Here is a 22,206-nt window from a genome sequence, read left to right as displayed (position 1 = left end):
GTGGTGGAGGCTGGTATGATTGCAACATTTAAAAGACATTTTGATGAGTATATGAATAGGAAGGGTTTGGAGGGATATGGGCCAGGTGCTGGCAGGTGGGACTAGATTGGGCTGGGATATCTGGTCGGCATGGATGGGTTGGACCGAAGGGTTTGTTTCCATGCTGTACATCTCTATGACTCCAGACCCTCAGCAATGTTGTTGACTCCTGGCTGCATGCTGGATGATTAGGAATGGGCAACAGATGCCAGTGGTGCCAACATCCCGTGAGCAAATTTAAAAATACGGAGATGGACCCTCTTTAAGGATGTCTTTATTTTAAAAACGATTCAGAATGGCACCAGATGTGGTGACAGTTGAAGCTTTACACTGTACTGTGTTGTCCATTGTAGAGTACAAGTGACAATAAATCATCATTCATTCAAATTTAAAAAGAGGTTCTCCCTCAATCAATACAAAAAAAAATGTTATGTTGATCAACTCTTCAACTGTTGGTTGTCAGTTGAGTTTTGTTCTACACCAATTGTCTGCTCTCCACTTCAGAGCTGCTTCATTGGCTGTGAAATATCTTTGGACATCCCAAGGTGGTATAGAAATTAAAGATCTTTCTTTCGCATGGATTTAATTCTGGTGCACTTGCCCCACCCTCAAACATCTCTGCTGACTTAAAAGTATAAGCTGGGTAACTCCGATGATGTAGCCACAGCATCAGGGGAGGTGTTATCAGCGGGGAATATCACAGCCTGATATCGTCAGAGGTCTCCCATTCCACAGTGAGCCCTGTCTTTACAGACTGAAAGTTGCTCTACATCTTTAAAGGGCAAGATATCCTGCGTTAGCTGCCCCCCACCCGCATTCTGGCCTAAATAAAGGACGATTACCATGAAATTGAGCCGACAAGTCCAATTTTTAAAAAGTGGAGACAAATGAAACACAAGCAATTATTCAATGCTGATGTGCAAATATCTAAGTGGCTGCTGGATTGCAATGATTGTGTGATTTTGTGATCCTGTTTGTTGTAATATTTTATATGCTTTGCATCCAGTGGGAAATGCCACTTCAGGCCAACTTAAACATTCTATACCTCTTTCACCTTCTTAGGAGATTCATAATAATTAAAACAAATTGACAGGATTGTGGTTTAAGGATTATACTTCAATTAACCACATTACACGCTATTTGTACAGTAATAAATACACTGAACTACAATCCTATTCAATTATCTACTCTAAACATTTCCAAAGTAGCTTGCTATTATAGGCACATATAAAATTCATTACCCAGCTACATTGAGAATATTTCATGGGGATTTGTCATACAATTTTAATTTTCAGAAATGAAGGAGATAGATAACTCATGGCTAGACTGAACCATGGTTTTGTTCTGAGCGGAAGTGATATTCGATTTGTAAATGATCCACATGTAATGTTTCACTGAAGTAATAGAGAGGCATTTTTCAAACTTTGGCTGGGTCTGCAATATAGGATAATGTTACTGACATGAGATGCAACAGAATCAGTCTGCGTGCTACATTCCCCGCTATTCATTCACAAATACCCATTGCTTGAAGATTCCAGATTCAGAAAATGGCAAAGCACTCTTAAGGTCATTTTGATAAAGCTTTATAGCAAGATCTATAACAAATAATGGGTCTACTTTCATGATTTAGAGCTCCTGTCAAGATGCTTAGTGGACAACCAGGCAATTGAACAGTAGGAATAGGAGATTGAATAAACGTCATTGTATTCAGGGACAGAGGAGCCCAGCAGGCAAGTAAGTGACAAGCCTGAAGTGTCTGCAAAATACCTTCAGCAGACCTATTGATTGGGTGTGTCCCTTTGGGGCTCCCCATGGTCAGAAATTCCAATGCTCTATGTTAAGGTTCCTCGCAGCACCCATGATAATTGAGATGTTACCGTCCCGATGATTGCTTAATAATGCGAAACAAAATTGCTCAAATATTGTAATTTTTGCCAGACAACACTTACATCTGAACCCAAGTTTTTTTTTGCTTTATTAGCATCCTTCCATCCAGCAATGAAATAATAGAAATCAAATCATGAGTAATGCCATTAAGTGACACAGATAGAGTCATGGGTCATACAGCACGGAAACAGGCCTTTCAGTTCAACCAGTCCATGCCAACCAGAATCCCAAACTAAACTAGTCCCACCTGCCCGCACTTGACCCATGTCCCTCCAAATATTTCTTATTCATGTACTTATCCAAATGTCTTTTAAACGTTTTAACTGTCCCCTCATTCACCACTTCCTCTGGAAGTTCCTTCAACACCCGAACCACTCCCTGAGTGAAAACATTGCCCCCTCAGGTTCCTTTTAAATCTTTCTCCTCTCACCTTAAAGATATGCCCCCATAGTTTTGAACTCCTCCACTCTCGGGATAAAGATACCTGCCATTATCTATACCCCTCATGGTTTTATAACCCTCTATAAGGTCACCCCACAACTTTCTATGGTCCAGTGAAAAAAATCCCAGCCTATTCAGGCCTCTCCTTATATCTCAACCCCTCTATTCCCGGCAATATCCTGGTAAATAGAACATAGAACATTACAGCTTAGTAAAGGTCCTTTGGCCCTCGATGTCATGCCGACCTTTTATCCTCCTCTAATATCAAACTAACCTACACTCCCTTCATTTTACTATCATCCATGTGCTTATCCAAGAGTTACCTAAACATCCCTAATGTATCTGACTTTACTACCACTCCTGGCAGTGCATTCCACACACAGCACTCCTTTCTGCACCCTCTGCAATTTATCCTTCCTGTAACAGGGTGATCAGACCTTGACACAGTAGTCAGAAGAGGTCTCACCAATGTCCTGTACAATCTCAACATGACATCCCAACTGCTATCATCAAACGTCTGAGCAATGAAGCGAAACGCCTTCTTAACTTGACATCTTAGCAATTATCTTCTCACTGACATTCAACTCCAGATCTCTTCACGGTTTTGACTCATACATGAACACCAGTGCTGAATACTAATGGACAAGTGAGAGCACTTTCTCTTGACACTAAGACAATATTTGGTAAGTAAGGAAAGAGGGTAGCTGCAGAGATATGTTAACAGGTTGGTCAAGTGGGTAGAGAAATGACAACTGGAATCCAATCCGGAGAACTGAGATAATGCATTTGGAGGGGGAAAATAGGGCTGGGCAATACATAATTAATGTGAAGCTATCATGAAGCTTACAGAAATCGAGAGACTTGGGACTATGTGCTCACAGGTCTCTGAAGGTTGCGGGATGGCTCCTTAAGGAGACTAAGAAAACATATGAGATACTTTCTGTTACTAGCTGAGGTAGAGACTATAATGAAAGGGAGGTTATACCAGAATTGTATGTAATTGCTGAGTACTGTCCTGATCACCACATTCCAGAGAGAATATGGTCACACCAAGGAGGACGCACCAGTACGAGGAAAATGTTAACAATGGGGAAAGATTGGATAGGTTGGTGTTGTTTTCCATGGAATACAGGAGGCTGAGGGGAGAACAATTGCAGTAACAGGGAATTATGAGGTATTGTAGATAGCATGAATGGAGAGCTCAATAACAAAGAGGCAAGGGTTAAATCAAATGAAGAGGAGGATTAGAGGAGAATTGAGTTCTCAGTTCCCAGAGTGGAAATGGTCTGGAACTAGAATCTCTCAACATGCTTGAGGCAGCAGCATCTCCAAGGCTTTGGACCAAGAGATAGTGATGGGGATTACGCTGGATAGCGTTTTCTCAGAAGCAAACACGGTGGGCCAAGTGGTCTCCTTTTGTGTTGTAGTCTTTCTCGTGAAGAGTTATAGCTAATGTCCATCAATGGCACATCACTGTTGAGACTCGCACCAGCAGTGCCCTTTTGTTGGGTAGGGGTTGGTGGGATTGCCATTGACCAGGAGCTGAACGGGAAAAGTCATTCTAACAGCAGAACACCAGGGCGGGGCAGAAGCTGGGCAACTCCACCACAAGTGGCACAGTGGCTCAGTGGTTAGCACTGCTGCCTCACAGTGCTAGGGACCCAGGTTCGATTCCAGCCTCGGGTGACTGTGTGGAGTTAGCACATTCTCCCCGTGTCTGTGTGGGTTTCCTCCCACAATCTAAAGATGTGCAGGGCAGGTGGATTGGCCATGCTAAATTGCTTGTAGTGTTCAGGGATATGCACACTAGATGCATTAGTCAGGGGAAACGTAGAGTAGTAGGATAGGGGAATAGGTCAGGGTAGGATACTCTTTGGATGGTCAGTGTGGACTTGTTGGACCAGTGTTGCAGCACTGTAGGGATTCTATATAAGTGGCTCAGGTGGAATGTCCTGATATTGTGAAATGCGCTATAAGAATGCAATTCCTTCTGTTCTGTGGCTAACATGTTGGTTAACTGCCTTAAAACAATGAAACAAATGGTGGAAAGCAAACAGTGACTTGTAGAATCCATGATACACATTCAACAGAGGTCCATATCTCTGGCAGCAAGGCAGTGAGATGGTTTAGGACACTTGCATAGCATCTGTATATTCCTGGACCTTTAGAAATTCTGCCCTTTACCTCTCCGTGACCCTTGTTACTCTCTCCAGCTCCTGAGGTGTAATTCTGCCTTCAGATCATGAAACGTCTATTGCTGCTCTGCACCGAATTCTGGTGTTCATGTTGGAATAATTCAGTTCTGCCGGGAGGAATTTGGCAGGTGGATCATTTTACAGCATCTCTCACAGACCCATCAGAACCACCCATCTCTTAGTTGTACCAATTCTGCCAGAATGTTTGAAAAGCCCATGGGTAGAGGCAAGGATATGTGTTCAACAGTCAGGATTGAGAGCAATGTTCCAAAATATATTTCCCTTGTTGACCTTGAGGGCATCCCTGTCCCTTTTTGCCCTTGGCCCTTCCAGGGGATAGCATGGTGGGCATATCCTGAGTGGTGGAGGGAGGTCTTGTCCGCCTTTAGTGGTCTTAAGTCGTCCACCAATTCTGTACATACACAATTTAGATCTGTTGAAGCTCCCAGAGAAACTGTAGCAGTGTTGGACTTGGACAGGAATCAATAAAATACAGCTGTACAGCCCAGGAGAAGGAAAGTCCGGTCAGGTTTTTAATGCAAAGCTTTTGGGACCTAACCCGTCTTACAACTGTTTTGTCAAAGCACTTCAAGGGGGACTTCTAGTTCAAAACACATCGGTCCACAGGGAGGATATCAGGATAATGTTAAAATGAGAAATATTCAGCAACAGCAGCAGAGAGGAGAGTGGGAATAGTGATAATATTACTGCGCTGGGAATATAAAGGTCCAGAGATGAGCGTTCAAATGATACAATGGACACATTGAATTCAGTAAATTATTAAATCAGGAATAAAGTACTAGCATCTGTTGATAATAACCATTGAACTACAGCATCAACTATCCCTCACTTTGCGCCCGCACCGCCCCCCCTCCCCTCCCCCCATCCCACATTCTCCCCGTGTCTGCTCCAGCTTTCTCTCACAGTCCAAAGATGTGCAGGTCAGGTTAATCAGCCGTGCTAAATTGCCCATAATGTTAGGTGCATTAGTCAGAGGGAAATGTGTCTGAGTGGGTTACTCTTTGGAGGGTCGGAGTGGACTGGTTGGGCTGAAGGGCTTATTTCCACACTGTAGGGAATCTAATCTAATCATCTCATTTGAAGTAAGCGAGACTGTCTTGCTGACACCCTCAAGAAGCAGAAACCATGGGAAGTGACAGGAGTAATGTGGGATCTTCTGTCTTGTGAGGGAATAGCAGCAGGCTTTATTGAACAAATGATAGTAAAAGAGGGCGCATTACCTGGAGGCCTACAGGCCAAGGCTTCAGTTTTCCATGATCTGGTTGTTGCTCAGTCGCGTGTTACCTCAGTAAAGATAGCATTCCTCTACATTCACTCACTTAATTCTTATGAGCAAACCAATCTGGTGAATGTTTAAGCTTCCACAGTGACAGTGGACCTTGTTAAACAGGTTCAAGACCCCTGTGCAGCCAACCTCCAGCTGTGCTGGGGGCCCAGTACAAACACTGTATCCACTGGTGGGGGAGACATTCACAATGCTACACATTCCCCAGGAGTGACCCCTGTGCAGACTGAGGTTGGGGGTAGGGGGGGAAGCAAATCGCCTTCAACTCAGCAACTGAGGAGACAGTCACTTGGGTCTGTGGATTTATTTGTTTTTATCATCTTCCTGTGAATAACTTATAAAAAAATCAGTGCGGGTCTTGCCAATGATCTTGCGTTCCAACAATGGATGTAAGAAAATCATAGCTTTTACCCTTGCAACGTCAACAACTCACATGAACTAGATTAGAGTGTTGCTGGAAAAGCACAGCAGGTCAGGCAGCATCCAAGAAGCAGGAAAATCAACGTTTCAGGCAGGAGCCCTTCCTGATGAAGGGCTTTTGCCTGAAACGTCGATTTTACTGTTCCTCGGATGCTGCCTGACCTGCTGTGCTTTTCCAGCACCACTCTAATCCTGACTCTAATCTCCAGCATCTGCAGTACCCACTTTTGCCTACCTCACGAGTACTGGCTAGTCTGCTAGAAACAACAACTCCTGGACTGAACGTGAATATTTACTGTTTAATATTTGCTCTCTTCAATGATGTGAATTTTGGTACGGTAGATATTTAACAAATTAACTAATCACAGACCCTCTCAAGGGTTTTCCCAAGTGCTGAACAATCAGCATAAGAGATAAGGCTGCATATAACACATTGGGGATCTTTCAGCCAGCTCACTGACACACTGCAACAGGCTGGCAATCAGACAGATCCCTGCATTCATCAACAATGCCCTGGAGATTAAAAACAAAATCTTGTGTGCATTTTGAATGGTGAGTCCAAGACTGATGTTCTCCCAGGCAGCAGTAGCCTGACTCTTCCAGATGCTGGGTCACAGACACTGTGATCACAGTAAGATCGACTTTAGAATGAGACAAATCAGGGCTTTAAGCATTTGTTTTCAGGAAGCATTACATCGATGAGCAAACATTACTTTGGATATTCTGATAAAAATAATGAATAATTAGCACAAATCCATTGTTTGTACTGACTATGCTAATTTTAACAGTTTGAGATTTAATAAACATGAGAACTAATTTATAACCTAAGCCTTGTCCTCATGAAGTGCTCATTTCGAGATCTATTGAAGAGCATGTAAGACCATAAGATATAGGAGCAGAATTAGGCCATATGGCCCATTGGCTGGCATGGCGGCTCAGTGGTTAGCACTGCTGCCTCACAGCACGAGGGACCTGGGTTTGATTCCAGCCTCGGGCAACTATCTGTGTGAAGTTTGCACATTCTCCTCATACCTGCATGGGTTTCCTGTAGGAGGCTAGGTGAACTGGCCATGCTAAATTGCCCCATAATGTTCAGGGGTGTGTAGATTAGGTGCATTGTAGAGGAATGGGTCTGGGTGGGATACTCTTTGGAGGGTCAGTATGGACCATGTTGGGCCAAATGGCCTGTTTCCGTACTGTAGGGATTCTAAGAGTCTGCTCTGCCATTTGTTTAGAGGTGATATGCTTCTCTCTGATCCCTAATAATGTCCATCTCACTACACATCACCAAATGTTCCCTACTGGGCTCGACCATAAGCTGTTCCAAAAAAAACCATCTTGTAGACATTTCACAAATTATTTTTCTTGACATCACTCCCAGCTTGATGTTCCCAGTCCTCCTGTATATTGATGTTCCCCCCTGATTATTGCAATAGTGCTTTTCTTCTAAGTCTTTTCTATCTCCTGATTTATTTTTTCCTCCACATCCTGATTACTGCTAGGAGGCCTGTCCACAACTGTCATCGGGGTCAACTTTCCTTACTCAACTTTGCTCACACAGATTCTATGCCTGCCGACTCTATCTCAATTCTTGTTATTGATTTAATATCATTTCTTACTGAGAGGGAAACCCAGCCTCCCCTGCCCATCAGCCTGTCCTTTCGATAGGACGTGCATCCTTGCCTATCTTGTTCCCAGCTGTTTCTCTTTGGTACCCCCCAACTTTGGGACAGCACGGTTGCTCAGTGGTTAGCACTTCTGCCTCACAGCACCGGAGTCCCAGGTTCGATTCCAGCCTTGGGTCTGAGTGTTGTTTGCACATTCTCCCTGTGTCGGTGTGGGTTTCCTCTGGGCGCTCCAGTTTCCTCCCGCGATCCAAAGATGTGCGGGTCAGGTGAGTTGGCCATGCTAAATTGCCCATAGCGTTAGGTGCATTAGTCAGAGGGAGATGGATCTGGGTGGGTTACTCTTCGGAGGGTCAGTGTGGGCTGGTTGGGCCGAAGGGCCTGTTTCCACACTGTAGGGAATCTAAAATCTAATCAATTGTACTTTCCAATTTCAATCTGCACTATGATCTCATTCTCATTTTGTAATACTGCATGCATTTCAGTACCACACCCTCAGTCCCACATTGACTGCCCCCTTCTCATAGTCACCTCCTCAGCTGCTGTGCCTGATGTTAGATTCCTGACCCATTTCATACTCCCTGTCCTATTCCTTCTTCTGCAAGCTTTATTAGCCTCTCCCCCTCCAACTATTTGGTTTAACGCCCTATCCACAGCCCTGGTTATGGGATTTGCCAGAACTCGGGTCTCGGCATGACTCAGGTGGAACTGTGGATGCTGTAAATCAGAAATGAAAACAGAAGATGCTGGAACAGCTCAGCAGGTCTGGCCGCATCTGTGGAGAGAAATCAGAATTAACATTTCGGGTCTGCCTTCTGTTCCCATCAGAACAGCTCCCTCCTGCCTCAGTACTGGCGCCAATTTCCCGTGAATTCAAATCCCTTTCTCCCACAGCAATCTGTTGAGCCACACGTGTACCTCTTTAATCTTGTTGACCCTGTGCCAATTTGCTCATGGCTCAGTAATCCAGAGATTATTACCTTTTTGGTTCTTTAATTCAGCCCCTGAGCAGAACCTCTGCTCTCTTTCCACCTTTATCAACTGGTTGTTTCTCTTCCCAAACCAAATTCCTCTGCAGCCCAGATGAACCCAGGCACCAGGCAGGCAACACAGCCTTCCAGACTCTGGATCCTGGCCACAGAGGCAGTGTCTATTCCCCTGACCATACTATCCCCGATTACAACTTCATTTCTATTTTCTACCCCCCTACCCCTCTTGAGTGGCTCCCTGCACCATGGTGCTATGGTCAGTTTGCTCAATCTCCCAACAGCCCTTGCTCCCATCCACAAAGGGAGCAAGAATCTCAGGCCTGTTAGACAAACTCAATGGATGAGACTCCTTCAGCGCTACTTCCTGGATCCCTCTACCCGACCCTGCTGGTAGTCACACCCTCCTGTCTGGGACCACTGACTGGATTCGAGGTAGTTAACCTCAGGGGTGTGACTGTCTCCTGAGATATAGGTAGGTCTCCCCCTCCCTGATGTTTGAAGCTCAGACTCCAGCTCATCAACTCTGAGCCGGAGTTCCTCAAGTGACCAACAGTTGCTACAGATGTGACCAATATGAACTTCAGTGAGGTCCACCAGCTCCCACAACACACATCACTTAGACCGGCATCTCCATTTTAGTTATTTAATTCTTAAATTACTTTTACAAACGGTTGTACTTGTCGTATAGTTTGCAGCCTGGAAAATTTCCTTTATTTAGCCTCAACCTGAAAGCAATCTTTACCAGTTAGTTCAATTAGTAACTCTCACCAACAAGTGAATGTATGGTTTACCTGTATTCTCACTCTTTATTATAGGGTCCCTGATCCTACTTCAATTTATCCCATTTAAAGAAATCTTGCAAGCTGTGAGCCAACAAAAAAAGCAAGAAACAAAATCACCTCTTCCCCTCTGCACCAAACTCCCACACTTCCTGCAAGTCCCTCAAACTATATACTCACTCTGGTTATGTCTCACACTGGATGGGATCTCGCCTTCCTAACCATGTGAAGCACATGTAATATTGACATTAGGTTATAGTCACTGATGTGAGCTGTCTGCTAAACCCTTCAACTCATTCCAGTCACCTAGACGTCATTCTGAGAATATGTCCTCTGGACCCAAACTATCCCACAAGAGGAAACAGAGCTCTTCATCTGTCCTATGAAGCCCCTTAATCATCTCATATGTTTCAATAAGGTTGCCTCTCGTTGTTCTAAACTCCACTGAGTACAGACCCACCTTACCCAACCTCTCCTCGTCAGACCTCTCTCCCATACCTGGAATCAGCCTTCTCTGAATTGTCTCAGTGCCAGTATATTTTTCCTAACATAAGGGACTCAAAGTGTTCACCTTACTCCATCTGTGGTTTAACTAATATTTTGTAGAGTTTTAGCAAAGCCTCTTTACTTTTATGCTTTGTTCCTTTTGCATTAAAGGCAAACACTTCATTTGCCTCCCCTATTATCATCTGAACTTGGAGGCCAGCTTTTGTGCTTCATGGATGAGGACTTCCAAATCCCTCTGTACTGGGGCTTTCTGCAGTCTTTCTCCATTTGTATGATAGTCAGCTCTTCTATTCTTCCTGCCAGACTTACCTCACTTTCACCTGCCTATATCCATCTGCAGACTCCTTGCGTCAAGCTCACCATTCCTCTTTCCACCTATTCCCTGGCTGTGGAACAGGGCTCAAACCATAAACTTATGGTTCAGAGGCAGGGACATTCCCCCCTTCACTTACAAAATACTTCAATTCCACTGGTGGTGGGATTTGAATCTATATCCTCAGTGCAATGGCCTGAGTCTCTAGACTACAAAGCTAGTGCTACTAACACTGTGCCAAAACATCCTCCATAATTTTGTTGCATTCATTCATGGATGAGGGTGTTACTGGTTAGGCCAGCATTTATCATGCATCTGTAATTGACCAGAGGGCAGTTTGGCATCATGGTAGCCCACGAACCCACCAACCCACTAAAACAGCAGCTAATGAACTTGCAAGATTCTATACAGACAAAAAGTAAAACTAATGTCATTCACAAAATACCGTGCACGAACTGTAACAAACACTACATTGGGCAAACAGGCAGAAAACTAGCCACCAAGATACATGAACATCAACTAGCCACAAAACAACATGACCCTCTCTCACTAGTATCCTTACATACAGATGAAAAAGGACACCACTTCGATTGGGACAACACATCCATCCTAGGACAAGCCAAACAGAGACATGCACGAGAATTCCTAGAAGCATAGCATTCCAACCAGAACTCTATCAACAAACACATTGATTTGGGTCCCATTTATCACTACCCCTGAGAAAAAGAACAGGAATGGCATCACCACAGGAAATGATGTCACCACTGGAAATGACATCACCAACCCAAAACCTAAACACATAAATAGAAAGCGGGCTATACCACCAGTGCTTCATCCGGAGGCTCACTGATGATGTTACCTAATATGGTGAGGAAATGTCTGAAAACGAATCCTCCAGCTCAGTGAGCAAACCTACTTCTAGAACCTCAACCTGAGGTACAAATCTTCTCAAAACTCGCTGCCCACAGGACAGTTAAAAATCAACCACATTGCTGTGGGTCTAGAGTCACGTGTCAGCCAGAGCAGATAAGGATGACAATTTCCTTTTCCAATGCACGTTAGTGAGCCAGATGGGTTTTTCTGACAATCAACAATGGATTCATTGTCATTATTAGACTCTTCCTTCCAGATTCTTTTTTAAAAAATTGAGTTCGAATTCCACATTGGCGGGATTCAAACACAGCTCCCCAGGATATTGGGTCTCTAGATTAACAAGCCAGTGCTAACACCACTAGGCCATCGCCCCTCTGGAGCAGGAGTGGGTCATATACCAACAACCTTTAGGGTAGAGGTAAGACTGCAGCAGACTGAGCCACAATTGGATATTGGGCATTTGAGTGCCCATGCCCATTTCAATCATAGAGATCAAGGTTTATGGTCTGCCCATTATATAATGTACAAAAGCATTTGAAAAGCAGTGACAAAGAAGTGCCAAATGAGTTCTTTCTGCCTGGGTTTGACATTATTCAAATGGGAATCCATGCGGTGTCATGATCATAAATGGAAGTGAAGTTATTGTTTTCTTTTAGACTAAAGAGATGGAGGAACAGTATAAAATTCTTGTGCATTGACAATCAGGAATATTGCAATCGCATGCTGAGATTATGCAGTTTAATGAGGCAATCGGATTTGATGGCTGGTTATATTGGAAAGGTGCTTGTTCACACTGCTGTCAAAGCACATGGGGGGGACATTTCACAACGTTGATGATGCTGTATAACTTGAAGGAGCTGTTTCCTGTTATCTTCAAAGGCTTGGGTGAAAATTTGGTTAAACTTGATGCTCAGGAAAGATTTGCAACAAGCCTGCCCTTTGTCAATCCATAAACCTCTGTGTTATTGGCAATTGGTCGGTTTTCACTGGAGCAAAGAGGATTGACAGATGTTCAAAGCTTTTATTTTTATCGTATTTTCCAATTTCCTTCATTTTTGACCTGAAGATGAAAACTCATTTTATGGGGCATATGCTACTTGCCTATATTTCTGTAAAGCAGGAGCTTACTTTGATATTGTGGCTCCCGGGAACTTGGTACGGGAATCAGAAACCAGTAGCTTTACACTTCCCAATATTTAACTGGAGGACTACTTTGCTCATCCATTACCAAATGCCACATAAGATGTCGGATGGTTTCTCAAGAATGAGGTACCTGAGGGAGATAGGACTGGGTGTGCATCAGTGAACTCGTGAATGTCAACACTGTGCTTTCGGAAGCTGAGGAACAGGGAGCGGGGTTGCTGGGGGATAGACCCTTGGCCGACTGCAGGAGCTAATGGTGTGAAATGCCTCATACTTACCACTCTATCCATGCCATTCACAACTTACAGGGAGGAATGGCCTAGTGGTATTGTCACTCGACTATTAATCCAGAAACTCAGCTAATGCTCTGACGAAAGGGGTTCAAATCCCACCAAGACAGGTGGTGGAAATTGAATTTGATAATCATCTGGAATTGAGAATGTCCTGATGACTGTTGTTAGGGGAAAAACCCATCTGGTTCAGTAATGTCCTTTCGGGAAGGGAACTGCCATCCTTAACCTGGTCTGGCCTACACGTGACTCCAGACCCACAGCGATGTAGTTTTGACTCTCAACTGCCCTTTGAAATGGCCTAGCCAAAGCCACTCAGTGTGGAGGCAACTAGGGGCAGGCAGTAAATGCTGGGTGCCAACAACACCTGTGTCACATGAGTGAATCAAAACAAAATCTTTTCGACTTCCATCAGGTCACCCCTCAACCTCCTGTGTTCCAGTGAAAACAAACCCCAGTCTATCCAACCTTTCTTCATAGCTAAAATCCCCCATCTCATGCAACATCCTGGTAAACCTTTTCTGCACCCTCTCCAAAGCATCTGCATCCTTTTGGTAGTGTGGTGACCAGAACTGTATGCAATATTCCAAGTGTGGCCTAACTGAAGTTCTACACAACTGTTTCTGGCTGGCATTAGATTGTGAAGAGCTAAAGCAGGTGAGAATGGAGAAAGCAGCGAAAATATTGAGCAGGCCAGGGATTATCTGTGAAGGTGCCAGTGGAGCTAACACCTCAGACACAGGGAGATCAGTTGCACACAATGTGACCAGTGACAGGACAGTGGAGGAAGGTGACAAAGGGCTTTTATGCTCGTAACGTCAACTCCCCTGCTCCTGAAATACCGCCTGACCGGCTGTGCGTTTCCAGCGTCACACTCTTCAGCTCTGATCTGCAGTCCTCACTTTCTCCGAGTGGAGAATGGTGGCTTGTTTTTTTGAGATTAAATTCCCTACAGTGTGGAAGCAGAACTTTCGTCCATACCAACCCTGCGAAGAGTAACCCACCTAACACTATGGACAATTTAGCATGGCCAATTCACCTAACCTGCACATCTTTGGACTGTGGGAAGAAACTGGAGCACGGGGAGGAAACCCACGCAGATATGGGGAGAATGTGCAAACTCCACACCGACAGTCACCTGAGGCTGGAATCGAATCTGGGACCCTGGCGCTGTGAGGCAGCAGTGCTAACCACTGAGCCACTGTGCCACCCCTCTCTCCTTTGATTGGGTAAGACCACAAATCCAAAGGAGAAAGGGAGAACACCTGAAGAGCTGGAAATTTCAGCTGCCCAGGGAGCAGGAGGTCAAGTTGGAGGATTAGCAGTTTAGTGGGAATGGGCGGGAGGCGGATATCATGCCTCAAAGATGGCATGAGGAGAAATAAGAGGGCAGCTAGTGAAGGTTGAACATTCGAGGGTATGTTCAGCCGAGTGAAAAGGAGGGAGATGGTGAAGGTAACTGATTGGATGGTCTCAATCTTGGTAACAACAAAACTCCATGAGTCCCTCACACTTGCAGCCCAAGGTGAGGCTGGAGGAGATAATGTGAAGAGTTTAGATGATAATTTACAGTAGGAAGAAGTTGGGAAGGGTCTCTGTTCCAGAAGGCTCCTGGAGTTGTGAGCTGCTGTAGCAAACCAGAGATGGACCAAATGGTCCTTGATGTGGTTCAGGCAGACCAACAGATTCACCATATTCGTCCAAGTCTGTGTCATTTCGACATACAAGAGCAGGGGTGAGGGGGAAGGAGATGGGCGAATATCTGTGCTAAAGGTTCCAGGACATCAAAGGTGGAGGTGAGGGTTAATTGAAAAAATCAGGAACTGCAGTAACACTGTTGCAGATGGAGGTCAGGTTTTGAAAATACAATTCTTAAGGCCATTTGATTCTTCAGGGATGTATACAAAAGGAGATAATGTCATTAAAACAGATCATAACCTTAGATTACTTGCAGATTTATTCAACTTTTAAGTACCACTTATGATTTGTTTATGAAAACCAAGACATGCAAGCTAAAAGATGGCTGAGGATGTGAATTCAGAAGCTCTCTAAGACTCCAGTGTGGATTACACTGAGGCCAGAGAGGATTCACAGAATGTAACACTTGAAGGGTATCAAGGGTGCCTTACATAACACTTCAAGAAAGTCAACTGTCATCGCCCTTGTGTTATGTCCTAAACTGTAGACATGATGAACAGGAGGAAAAGCAGCTCTGTGTAAAAGACATATTTATGTTTTACCCTTCCAAGAATACTCCAGAAAGGAGTTAAACCATTTTAACCTGTGGTCTCTATGTACTATTGTGCTGGGGTTTGGGTTCACTGCACTAAAATATTGCTGCGAAGGGCCACAGCAGATAACTTCAACTGGGCACCCTGAATGTGCAGGTGAGAAAAATACAGTCAGTCTCTCTGATTGCTGAAGACAAGTCATCAGAAAAGACGCTATTGAAGGAAACTGGACAATCTCCATTCAGCTAATTGCAGGACCAAGCATGACTGTTCACCTACTACACTACCAAAGACAATGCTTTCGGAATCACACAACACAGTGGCCTAAATGGTTCACCATTAATTAATCGTAGATCGTTCAAAAACTGTTTTGTCAATATTATGTTGATGGATGGCAAAAAGCTTGTTAACAGGTGACCATACATTGTTGAAGGGAGATACTGAGAGAGATGGTCCACTCTCATAGCTCATAGGTGTCAGCAGTGGCCAGAGTGAGTTGCACTGGAAAGAAATAGGCACAAATAGCCTCCGGTGGGTGGGAGGTTCAGTGTGGGAATGGGATAGGGTGATATGCCTCATTTTTCCTCATTATTCTGTTTTGAAGTTGAAGGCATGTACTGTAAGAGAGAGTAAATGCTGTTCTGAACTGAGAACGTACAAGTATATGACTAGATAGTCTCAGTGTGTACTGGAAAATTGAAAATATATGACGTTTGGTTGTGAAATAGACGCCTGAGTTGGTTGCTGTTTTGACAACAATTCAAATTTAATCAATCAGTTTAAATTATGCCCCAGGATACTAAAACCCAATCGAGTTTAAATTTATTGCTTTGCCAACATCGAACCAATGAGACGATCCAATGTTGGGAATACAGAAAGGCAGGTATTTTGAAAATCAGGCAGAGCAACTGCCATCAACACAGATCAAGAAATTAGGAAACACTCTTTACCAAAGGTATGTTTTCATATGAAACATCTTCACAGTGAAAAGAAAGAAGATGACCCAGGGATATCTTCAGCCGAAAGAAGACAGGCCCTGAAGACAACAGATGCTGTATGGGGTTGAAATTAAGTTGATGTAATTTTAATAAGTGTTTTATTGGAACAGCATATTGTTATAGAGTTGGAGTCAGATAATAAGCAGTTAAGAGAAAGCGGGGCTTAGAGTTGTGAATAGTTGTTGTTTAATGTTCACTTTTGGAATTAAAAAAGAATAGATTAGTTTTATTTTCTTTAAATAATGGAATTTCGGAGTTCTCTGTCACTCATATTTTAACAGATCACGAGGCAAGGTGAGCTGTTCTGGCTGTTTGGTTTAACTAACAGAAGGGTTCACTGCCGTGTCATAACAATAGGATAGGATGTTCAAAAGTGCACCACCATCGTAGATGGCTTTGGAAGTGTTGCAGCTGATGTAATGTGGGATATGCATTAGTACGGGGAGCTGCTAGGTAGTACACTAATTTGGGGCTAGTCTTTTTAAAAAGACGCTTCCGCTAAACAAAGCATTGCTAACCTGAAGTCATGGTTAATAAGTGAAGTGCAATCTTATTCCAGTGGAGATGAAATGTCGTGTGGGGAGCCCAATGGAGACATTGACTGAAGCAGTGCCTCCCAACCATTTTCCCCTTGGGAAATAGATGTGACCCCAGACCCTGAGACATGGGAGCGGCCGTGTTGGGAGAAGAGACCCATGAGGGGAGGGTGAATCTTTAGATTAAAAGAGCACGACCGTTTCCAAAGGGGCTTTCTGCACAACATTCAGGCCTCAATTTTCAGCCAGTTCAGCTGCACCCAGATTGAAAATCATTGCAACGATTTAAAGGAGCCGTGGGCAGTTTAACCATTTGGAAAGAGTTCCTGAGCCGTCACTGGGGTAAACAAGGCCAAAATTCCAGCTCGCTGCCCCGCAGCTTGTGAAATGATTAGATTAGATTAGATTACTTACAGTGTGGAAACAGGCCCTTCGGCCCAACAAGTCCACACCGCCCCACCGAAGCGTAACCCACCCATGCCCCTACATCTGCATCTACCCCTTACCTAACACTATGGGCAATTTAGCAATGGCCAATTCACCTGACCTGCACATCTTTGGAGTGTGGGAGGAAACCGGAGCACCCGGAGGAAACCCACGCAGACACGGGGAGAACGTGCAAACTCCACACAGTCAGTCGCCTGAGGCGGGAATTGAACCCGGGTCTCCGGCGCTGCGAGGCAGCAGTGCTAACCACTGTGCCACCGTGCCGCCCACTGAGCTAAAGGCAAAATGAGGTATCACCTCTATATACTTTCGAATGTACAACAGCTAGCATACAACGTATGGCTCAGCTTCCTCAGAGCTGGCTCTCAGAGTGAGCAGAACCCCTGACACTCCTGATTATACCTGTCAGCCAGGGCTCCCTGACTGGACCAGAGGGAGCTCATAGTCTACGAGGTCCAGCGAGCTGACCTCATTGCAATCACTACATTCTGAAAGACCTGAGCCTTGTTTGTGAATTTGTAATGCAGTCAGGAAACCCTCTCGAGAATTTCAAAGAGCAGGTGTCAACGCGGCAGCAGCAATTCCAGAAGAAGGGTCACTACAGCAAAGATTTGGAGATGCTGGTGTTGGACTGGGGTGTGCACAGTTAATAATCACACAACACCAGGTTATAGTCCAACAGGTTTAATTGGAAGCACTAACTTTTGGAGCGCTGGTCCTTCATCAGGTGGTTGTGGAGGACACAATTGTAAGGCACAGAATTTATAGCAAACATTTACAGTGTCATATAACTGAAATTATACATTGAAAAATACTTTGATTGTCTGTTGACAACATATTGTCTCGCTAACACCAATTGTTACCGTTAACCTGAGAGTGCAACTTTTAAAAAAAGGTTTTGTGATTTACACATGAAAGAAGTCAAACCATCATGGTATTCGAATAGATGAAAGACTCAACAGACAATCAAGGTATTTTTCAATGGATAATTTCAGTTACATCACTCTGTAAATGTTTGCTATAAATTTTGTGCCTTACAATTGTGTCCTCCACAATCACCTGATGAAGGAGTGTCACTCCGAAAGCTAGTGTTCTTCCAATTAAACCTGTTGGATTGTAACCTGGTGTTGTGTGATTTTTAACTCACTACAGCAAAGCAACTGGCCTCAATGAGGACAGAAACCTGTGGACTCACCAGCAAGCTTTTATTGTCTTGAATTCTCTTTCTCCTTGGCCCAGTTTAAACCTCTGACTTTGTAATGTTATATTTCCTAACCTGCTTGCGTTTTGAGTGCGTGTGCTTGCACTAATTAGTTGGAGCGAGGTCAATTTTTCATTTCTAAAATACTTTCACCCAAGTGAGATTTAACAAAGACAAAACAAACTTGTGACTTGCTTAACTCCAGGAAACTGCCCGTCAACTTGCTTTGCACGGACGAGTGCGTACTGCATTGCCAATCCCAGCATCCCATTTCAAAACTGTCATGAGACGTGGGAAAAGAGTGACCCCAAAATAGCCCTCCTCACTTTTCTGTCACGCAGACAGCAATAAGGTGAACGTCCTGACAGTCCGAGGTTGCTGAACTGAGACGTTCTTGCTGAGCACCTCAGGGAAAATTGCCAGTGCTCCTTTGAAATCATCTTGTCGGCCTCTTTTCAGTTTTGACATTCCCCGGAGGGTGTAGGCAGGAGCTCGACTGACCAGCTCAACCTGAAGTTGAGAACCCAAGCCTACAGGGCAGCTTTCTGTCAGCACAGCGATGGGGTGTCAGCCGGGACTAGGGGCTCCGGTGGGACTTGAATCCCCACTTACTGACAGACTCATGGCTAATACATGTAGGGATTTGATCAGCACCGATCCCCTCTTTCCCTCACCCCTGAGAAGCTAGTAACGTTCAAAGTGACAAGGGTGGCTATTCAAACCTTGGACCTCGAGAGTTCAAGGATAAAATTAAAAATCACACAATACCAGGTTATAATCCACCTGGTGTTGTGTGATTTTTTTAACTTTGTACACCCAAGTCCAACACCGACTCCTCTAAATCAAGGATAAAATTAAAAAGACTTGGACAAGCTTTAATATTCAAAGGTTTGACATCCAGCGTACAAGTCCATCGAGAAGACAGCAAGTTAACACTGGCATCCATTAAACACACAATAAACAGAAAGTGCCGGAGAACCTCAGCAGGTCAGGCAGCAACTGTGGAGAGAGGAACAGAGTTAGCTTTTCGAGTCCAGAACTGTTTTAGCCTATGATACTTGCGTTCGTTGAGATCTACAAGCCAGAGCTGCAAGCGAGACTTGGCTCGTGCTGGGACTGCGGATAATCTGGAGAGATTTAAACAAATGCAGCGTGAGGGATGGAGGTTAGGCTGCTTCGGAATATAAATGATGAAGATTACACACACACAGGCTGAGCAGAGGCGACCTGAACTTTTGCTCAGTTGACCTGTTCGGCAAGGGAGAGGACCTGGGTAGGAATGAATTCCATGGGATGAGAGGTCACGGTTACATAAACTTCACCAGAGGGACAGACGATCCTGGTCTGACGTTCCAAGTTGTGTTGGCCATGCACTTGGATCTGTCTGTGAAAAGGATTTCATTGCTTGTGCACAGGCCTGGTGGCAGTCAGTAAAACAAACAGCAGGGGGGTGGTTCCAAAAGCTGAAACAAAAGGCACCACATTGAAAAGGGGTGGCCGCATTCAGTTTATTGGTGCTGGAGCTGACTGGGAGGGAAGCTGAACAAGGGGGTTGGGTGAGTGGACATCAGCCAAGCATTCAACAAGGTTCTGCTTGGTAGATTGGTTAGCAAGGTTAGATCACATGGAATCCAGCAAGAGCTAGATATTTGGATGCAAAATTGGCCTGAAGGTGGAAGAAGGTGATGGTGGAGGTTAGAGGGGAAAGATTTAGAAGGGACCTCTTGTCATGTATTCCCCATTTAAACAGTCCTGAAAGAAAATGTCATTTTAAAACACAGCCATGTTGAAATGTGAACTCACTGAGTTGCTCCAGCCCTTTCTCTTTTTATCATTTGGAATGCTTCAAATTATGCAACAGCACAAAGAAAATGGCTGCAGATGGACTGGAAACAGTTTGCGAATACTAACCACAAGTCAACACATGTACTGGAAGAGTACATGTGTTAACCTGCTTATTATTACAGCGAGAACTCTGTGACTGATGTAAAACAACCAGCTGTAAATGTAATTCAGATATAGTCAAACGCCAATAACCGAGCTCCCTGTCTCCCTCTCACAACACCCCTCTCTTAAACACATAATTGATTTTTTTTTTGAAAATAAATCTTTTTGCAATTACGTGCTGAATTCAGAGAGTTTCTAATAACAGCTGTGTCGGAAACATATCTTCTGCAGGGTCGATTGAGTAATGCGTGCATCATGAGCAGAGGATATCAACTGTTATGGAACCAGCAAGGTTTAAAGAACACAAGGTTTCCAGTCCACTGGAGACTCATGAAGGAAAAAGTTTTCAATCAGTGGCATTCTGCAGAGTGGGTTTGGAGACTGGGAAATTCACACAATTATTACTACATTCCTCTTGACTGGAATATCCCATTCTTATGTCCACAGTCATGTAATTACCTGCAAATGTGTACCTTTTGTGTGATAATGTTATTACTGATAAATCAGAAATTAGATGGAAATCTGGCTTTGTTCTTGAATTGTAATGAAATAGCTTCCACAGAGAGACACAGGCATGCGAGATTACAGACTTAACAATAAAATAGTTAATACAGTAAATAATGCAGTTCTAACAATAAAGTAAAAATGCATTATGCAATATTTTATTATTAAAATAGAACAAACCAATTCAGTTAAATATAGGACATTTAAAGATTCCCATATTCACGGTAAATCCCTTGTGTTGCTTCCGCTGGTGGGTGAAACTGGGACTAGGGAGCATAGCCTCAAAAACAGATTAAGGACTGAGTTGGGGAGAAACACCTTCACCCAAAGGATTGTGAATCTGTGGACTTCCCTGCCCAGTAAGCAGTTGAGGCGACCTTGTTGAATGTTTTTGAAGACAAAGATAGCTAGATTTATGAACAGTGAAGGAATTATGGGTTATATGAGCGGGTGGGTAAGTGAAGATGAGTCCATGAAAAGATCAGCCATGATCTTAATGAATGACAGAGCAGGGTCAGACAGCTGACTCCTGTTCCTGTTTCATGTGTTCTTATGTCCTTACAACATTCTTTTTTCAGTGCTAACAGCAGAGACAGTTTTCTTCCATCTCACCCCTGTTGTGTTTACTTGATGTTCCAATTCCTAGTTTGCCCTTAACAAAATAATAAAATGTTAATTTTGCAAACTCTGCTAAAGTCCTTTAGCCAAGGTCTTGCTGGGTTTTCAGATACCGTTGTGGAGGCGATGTCATTGTTCAGAAACATGAGCATGTGCATTTCTTAGCCCCTGAAGCCTCCCGTACCTGATGATCTGAACTTGGACATCAATTCCACTCTCCTGCCTGCCCCACACATTCCCAACTGATTTAGTGCCAAACGATCTACCAATATTAATCTTGAATATACTACACCAAAGTCATATCAAGGTCCACTCCCCCAACAATGGACTCTAGGGACATGCAATTAACACAACAATTGTTTCTTGATCAAGAGAAAAATGCAATGACCTTGCCAGAGCTGATGAGTTAAGACTCTGACATATTTCTTACACTCTGCGTAGACCTGGACCACCTTACTGTAGCTTGAACATTATTATCCCATCTGGAACGTGAAATGTTTGAATTTCTTCTCTCTTCAATCTCTCTTTGGACTGAGCTCCCTCACTCAAACTATATCAGCATCATGCCTCTTGTGTGCTTTAGTGCTATCATGCACCCTATTACCTGTGTGCTAGCTCGTCTATATACAAGGGTGGCACGGTGGCTCAGTGGTTAGCACTGTTGCCTCACTCCATCGGGGATCCAGTTCGATTCTAGCTTTGGGCGATTGTGTGGAGTTTGGATGTTCTTCCCCGTGTCTGTGTGGGCTTCCTCCGGGTGCTCTGGTTTCCTCCCACAGTCCAAAGATGTGCAGGTTAGGTGGATTAGCCATGGGAAATGCAGGGCCAATGGGATAGTCTGGGTGGGATACTCTTTGGAGGGTTGGTATGGGCTGAATGGCCTGCTTGCACACTGTGGCGATTCTATGATCTATTTG

At 44.1% G+C, this 22,206-nt stretch overlaps 1 long non-coding RNA gene across 1 annotated transcript in view; it reads left to right on the top strand.

Moving 5' to 3' along the window:
- Positions 1–20,674, top strand: part of LOC140486055 (uncharacterized) — a 55,778-nt gene extending 35,104 nt beyond the window's left edge. The window contains exon 3 of the long non-coding RNA XR_011962515.1: positions 20,399–20,674. This is a non-coding gene — a long non-coding RNA (uncharacterized lncRNA). The remainder of the gene's footprint in view (positions 1–20,398) is intronic.
- The last annotated feature ends 1,532 nt before the right edge of the window (positions 20,675–22,206 follow it).

Source organism: Chiloscyllium punctatum, chromosome 15 (genome assembly GCF_047496795.1).
Source record: "Chiloscyllium punctatum isolate Juve2018m chromosome 15, sChiPun1.3, whole genome shotgun sequence".
Lineage (NCBI taxonomy): Eukaryota > Metazoa > Chordata > Chondrichthyes > Orectolobiformes > Hemiscylliidae > Chiloscyllium > Chiloscyllium punctatum.
This window is presented reverse-complemented; position numbering and strand designations above follow the sequence as displayed.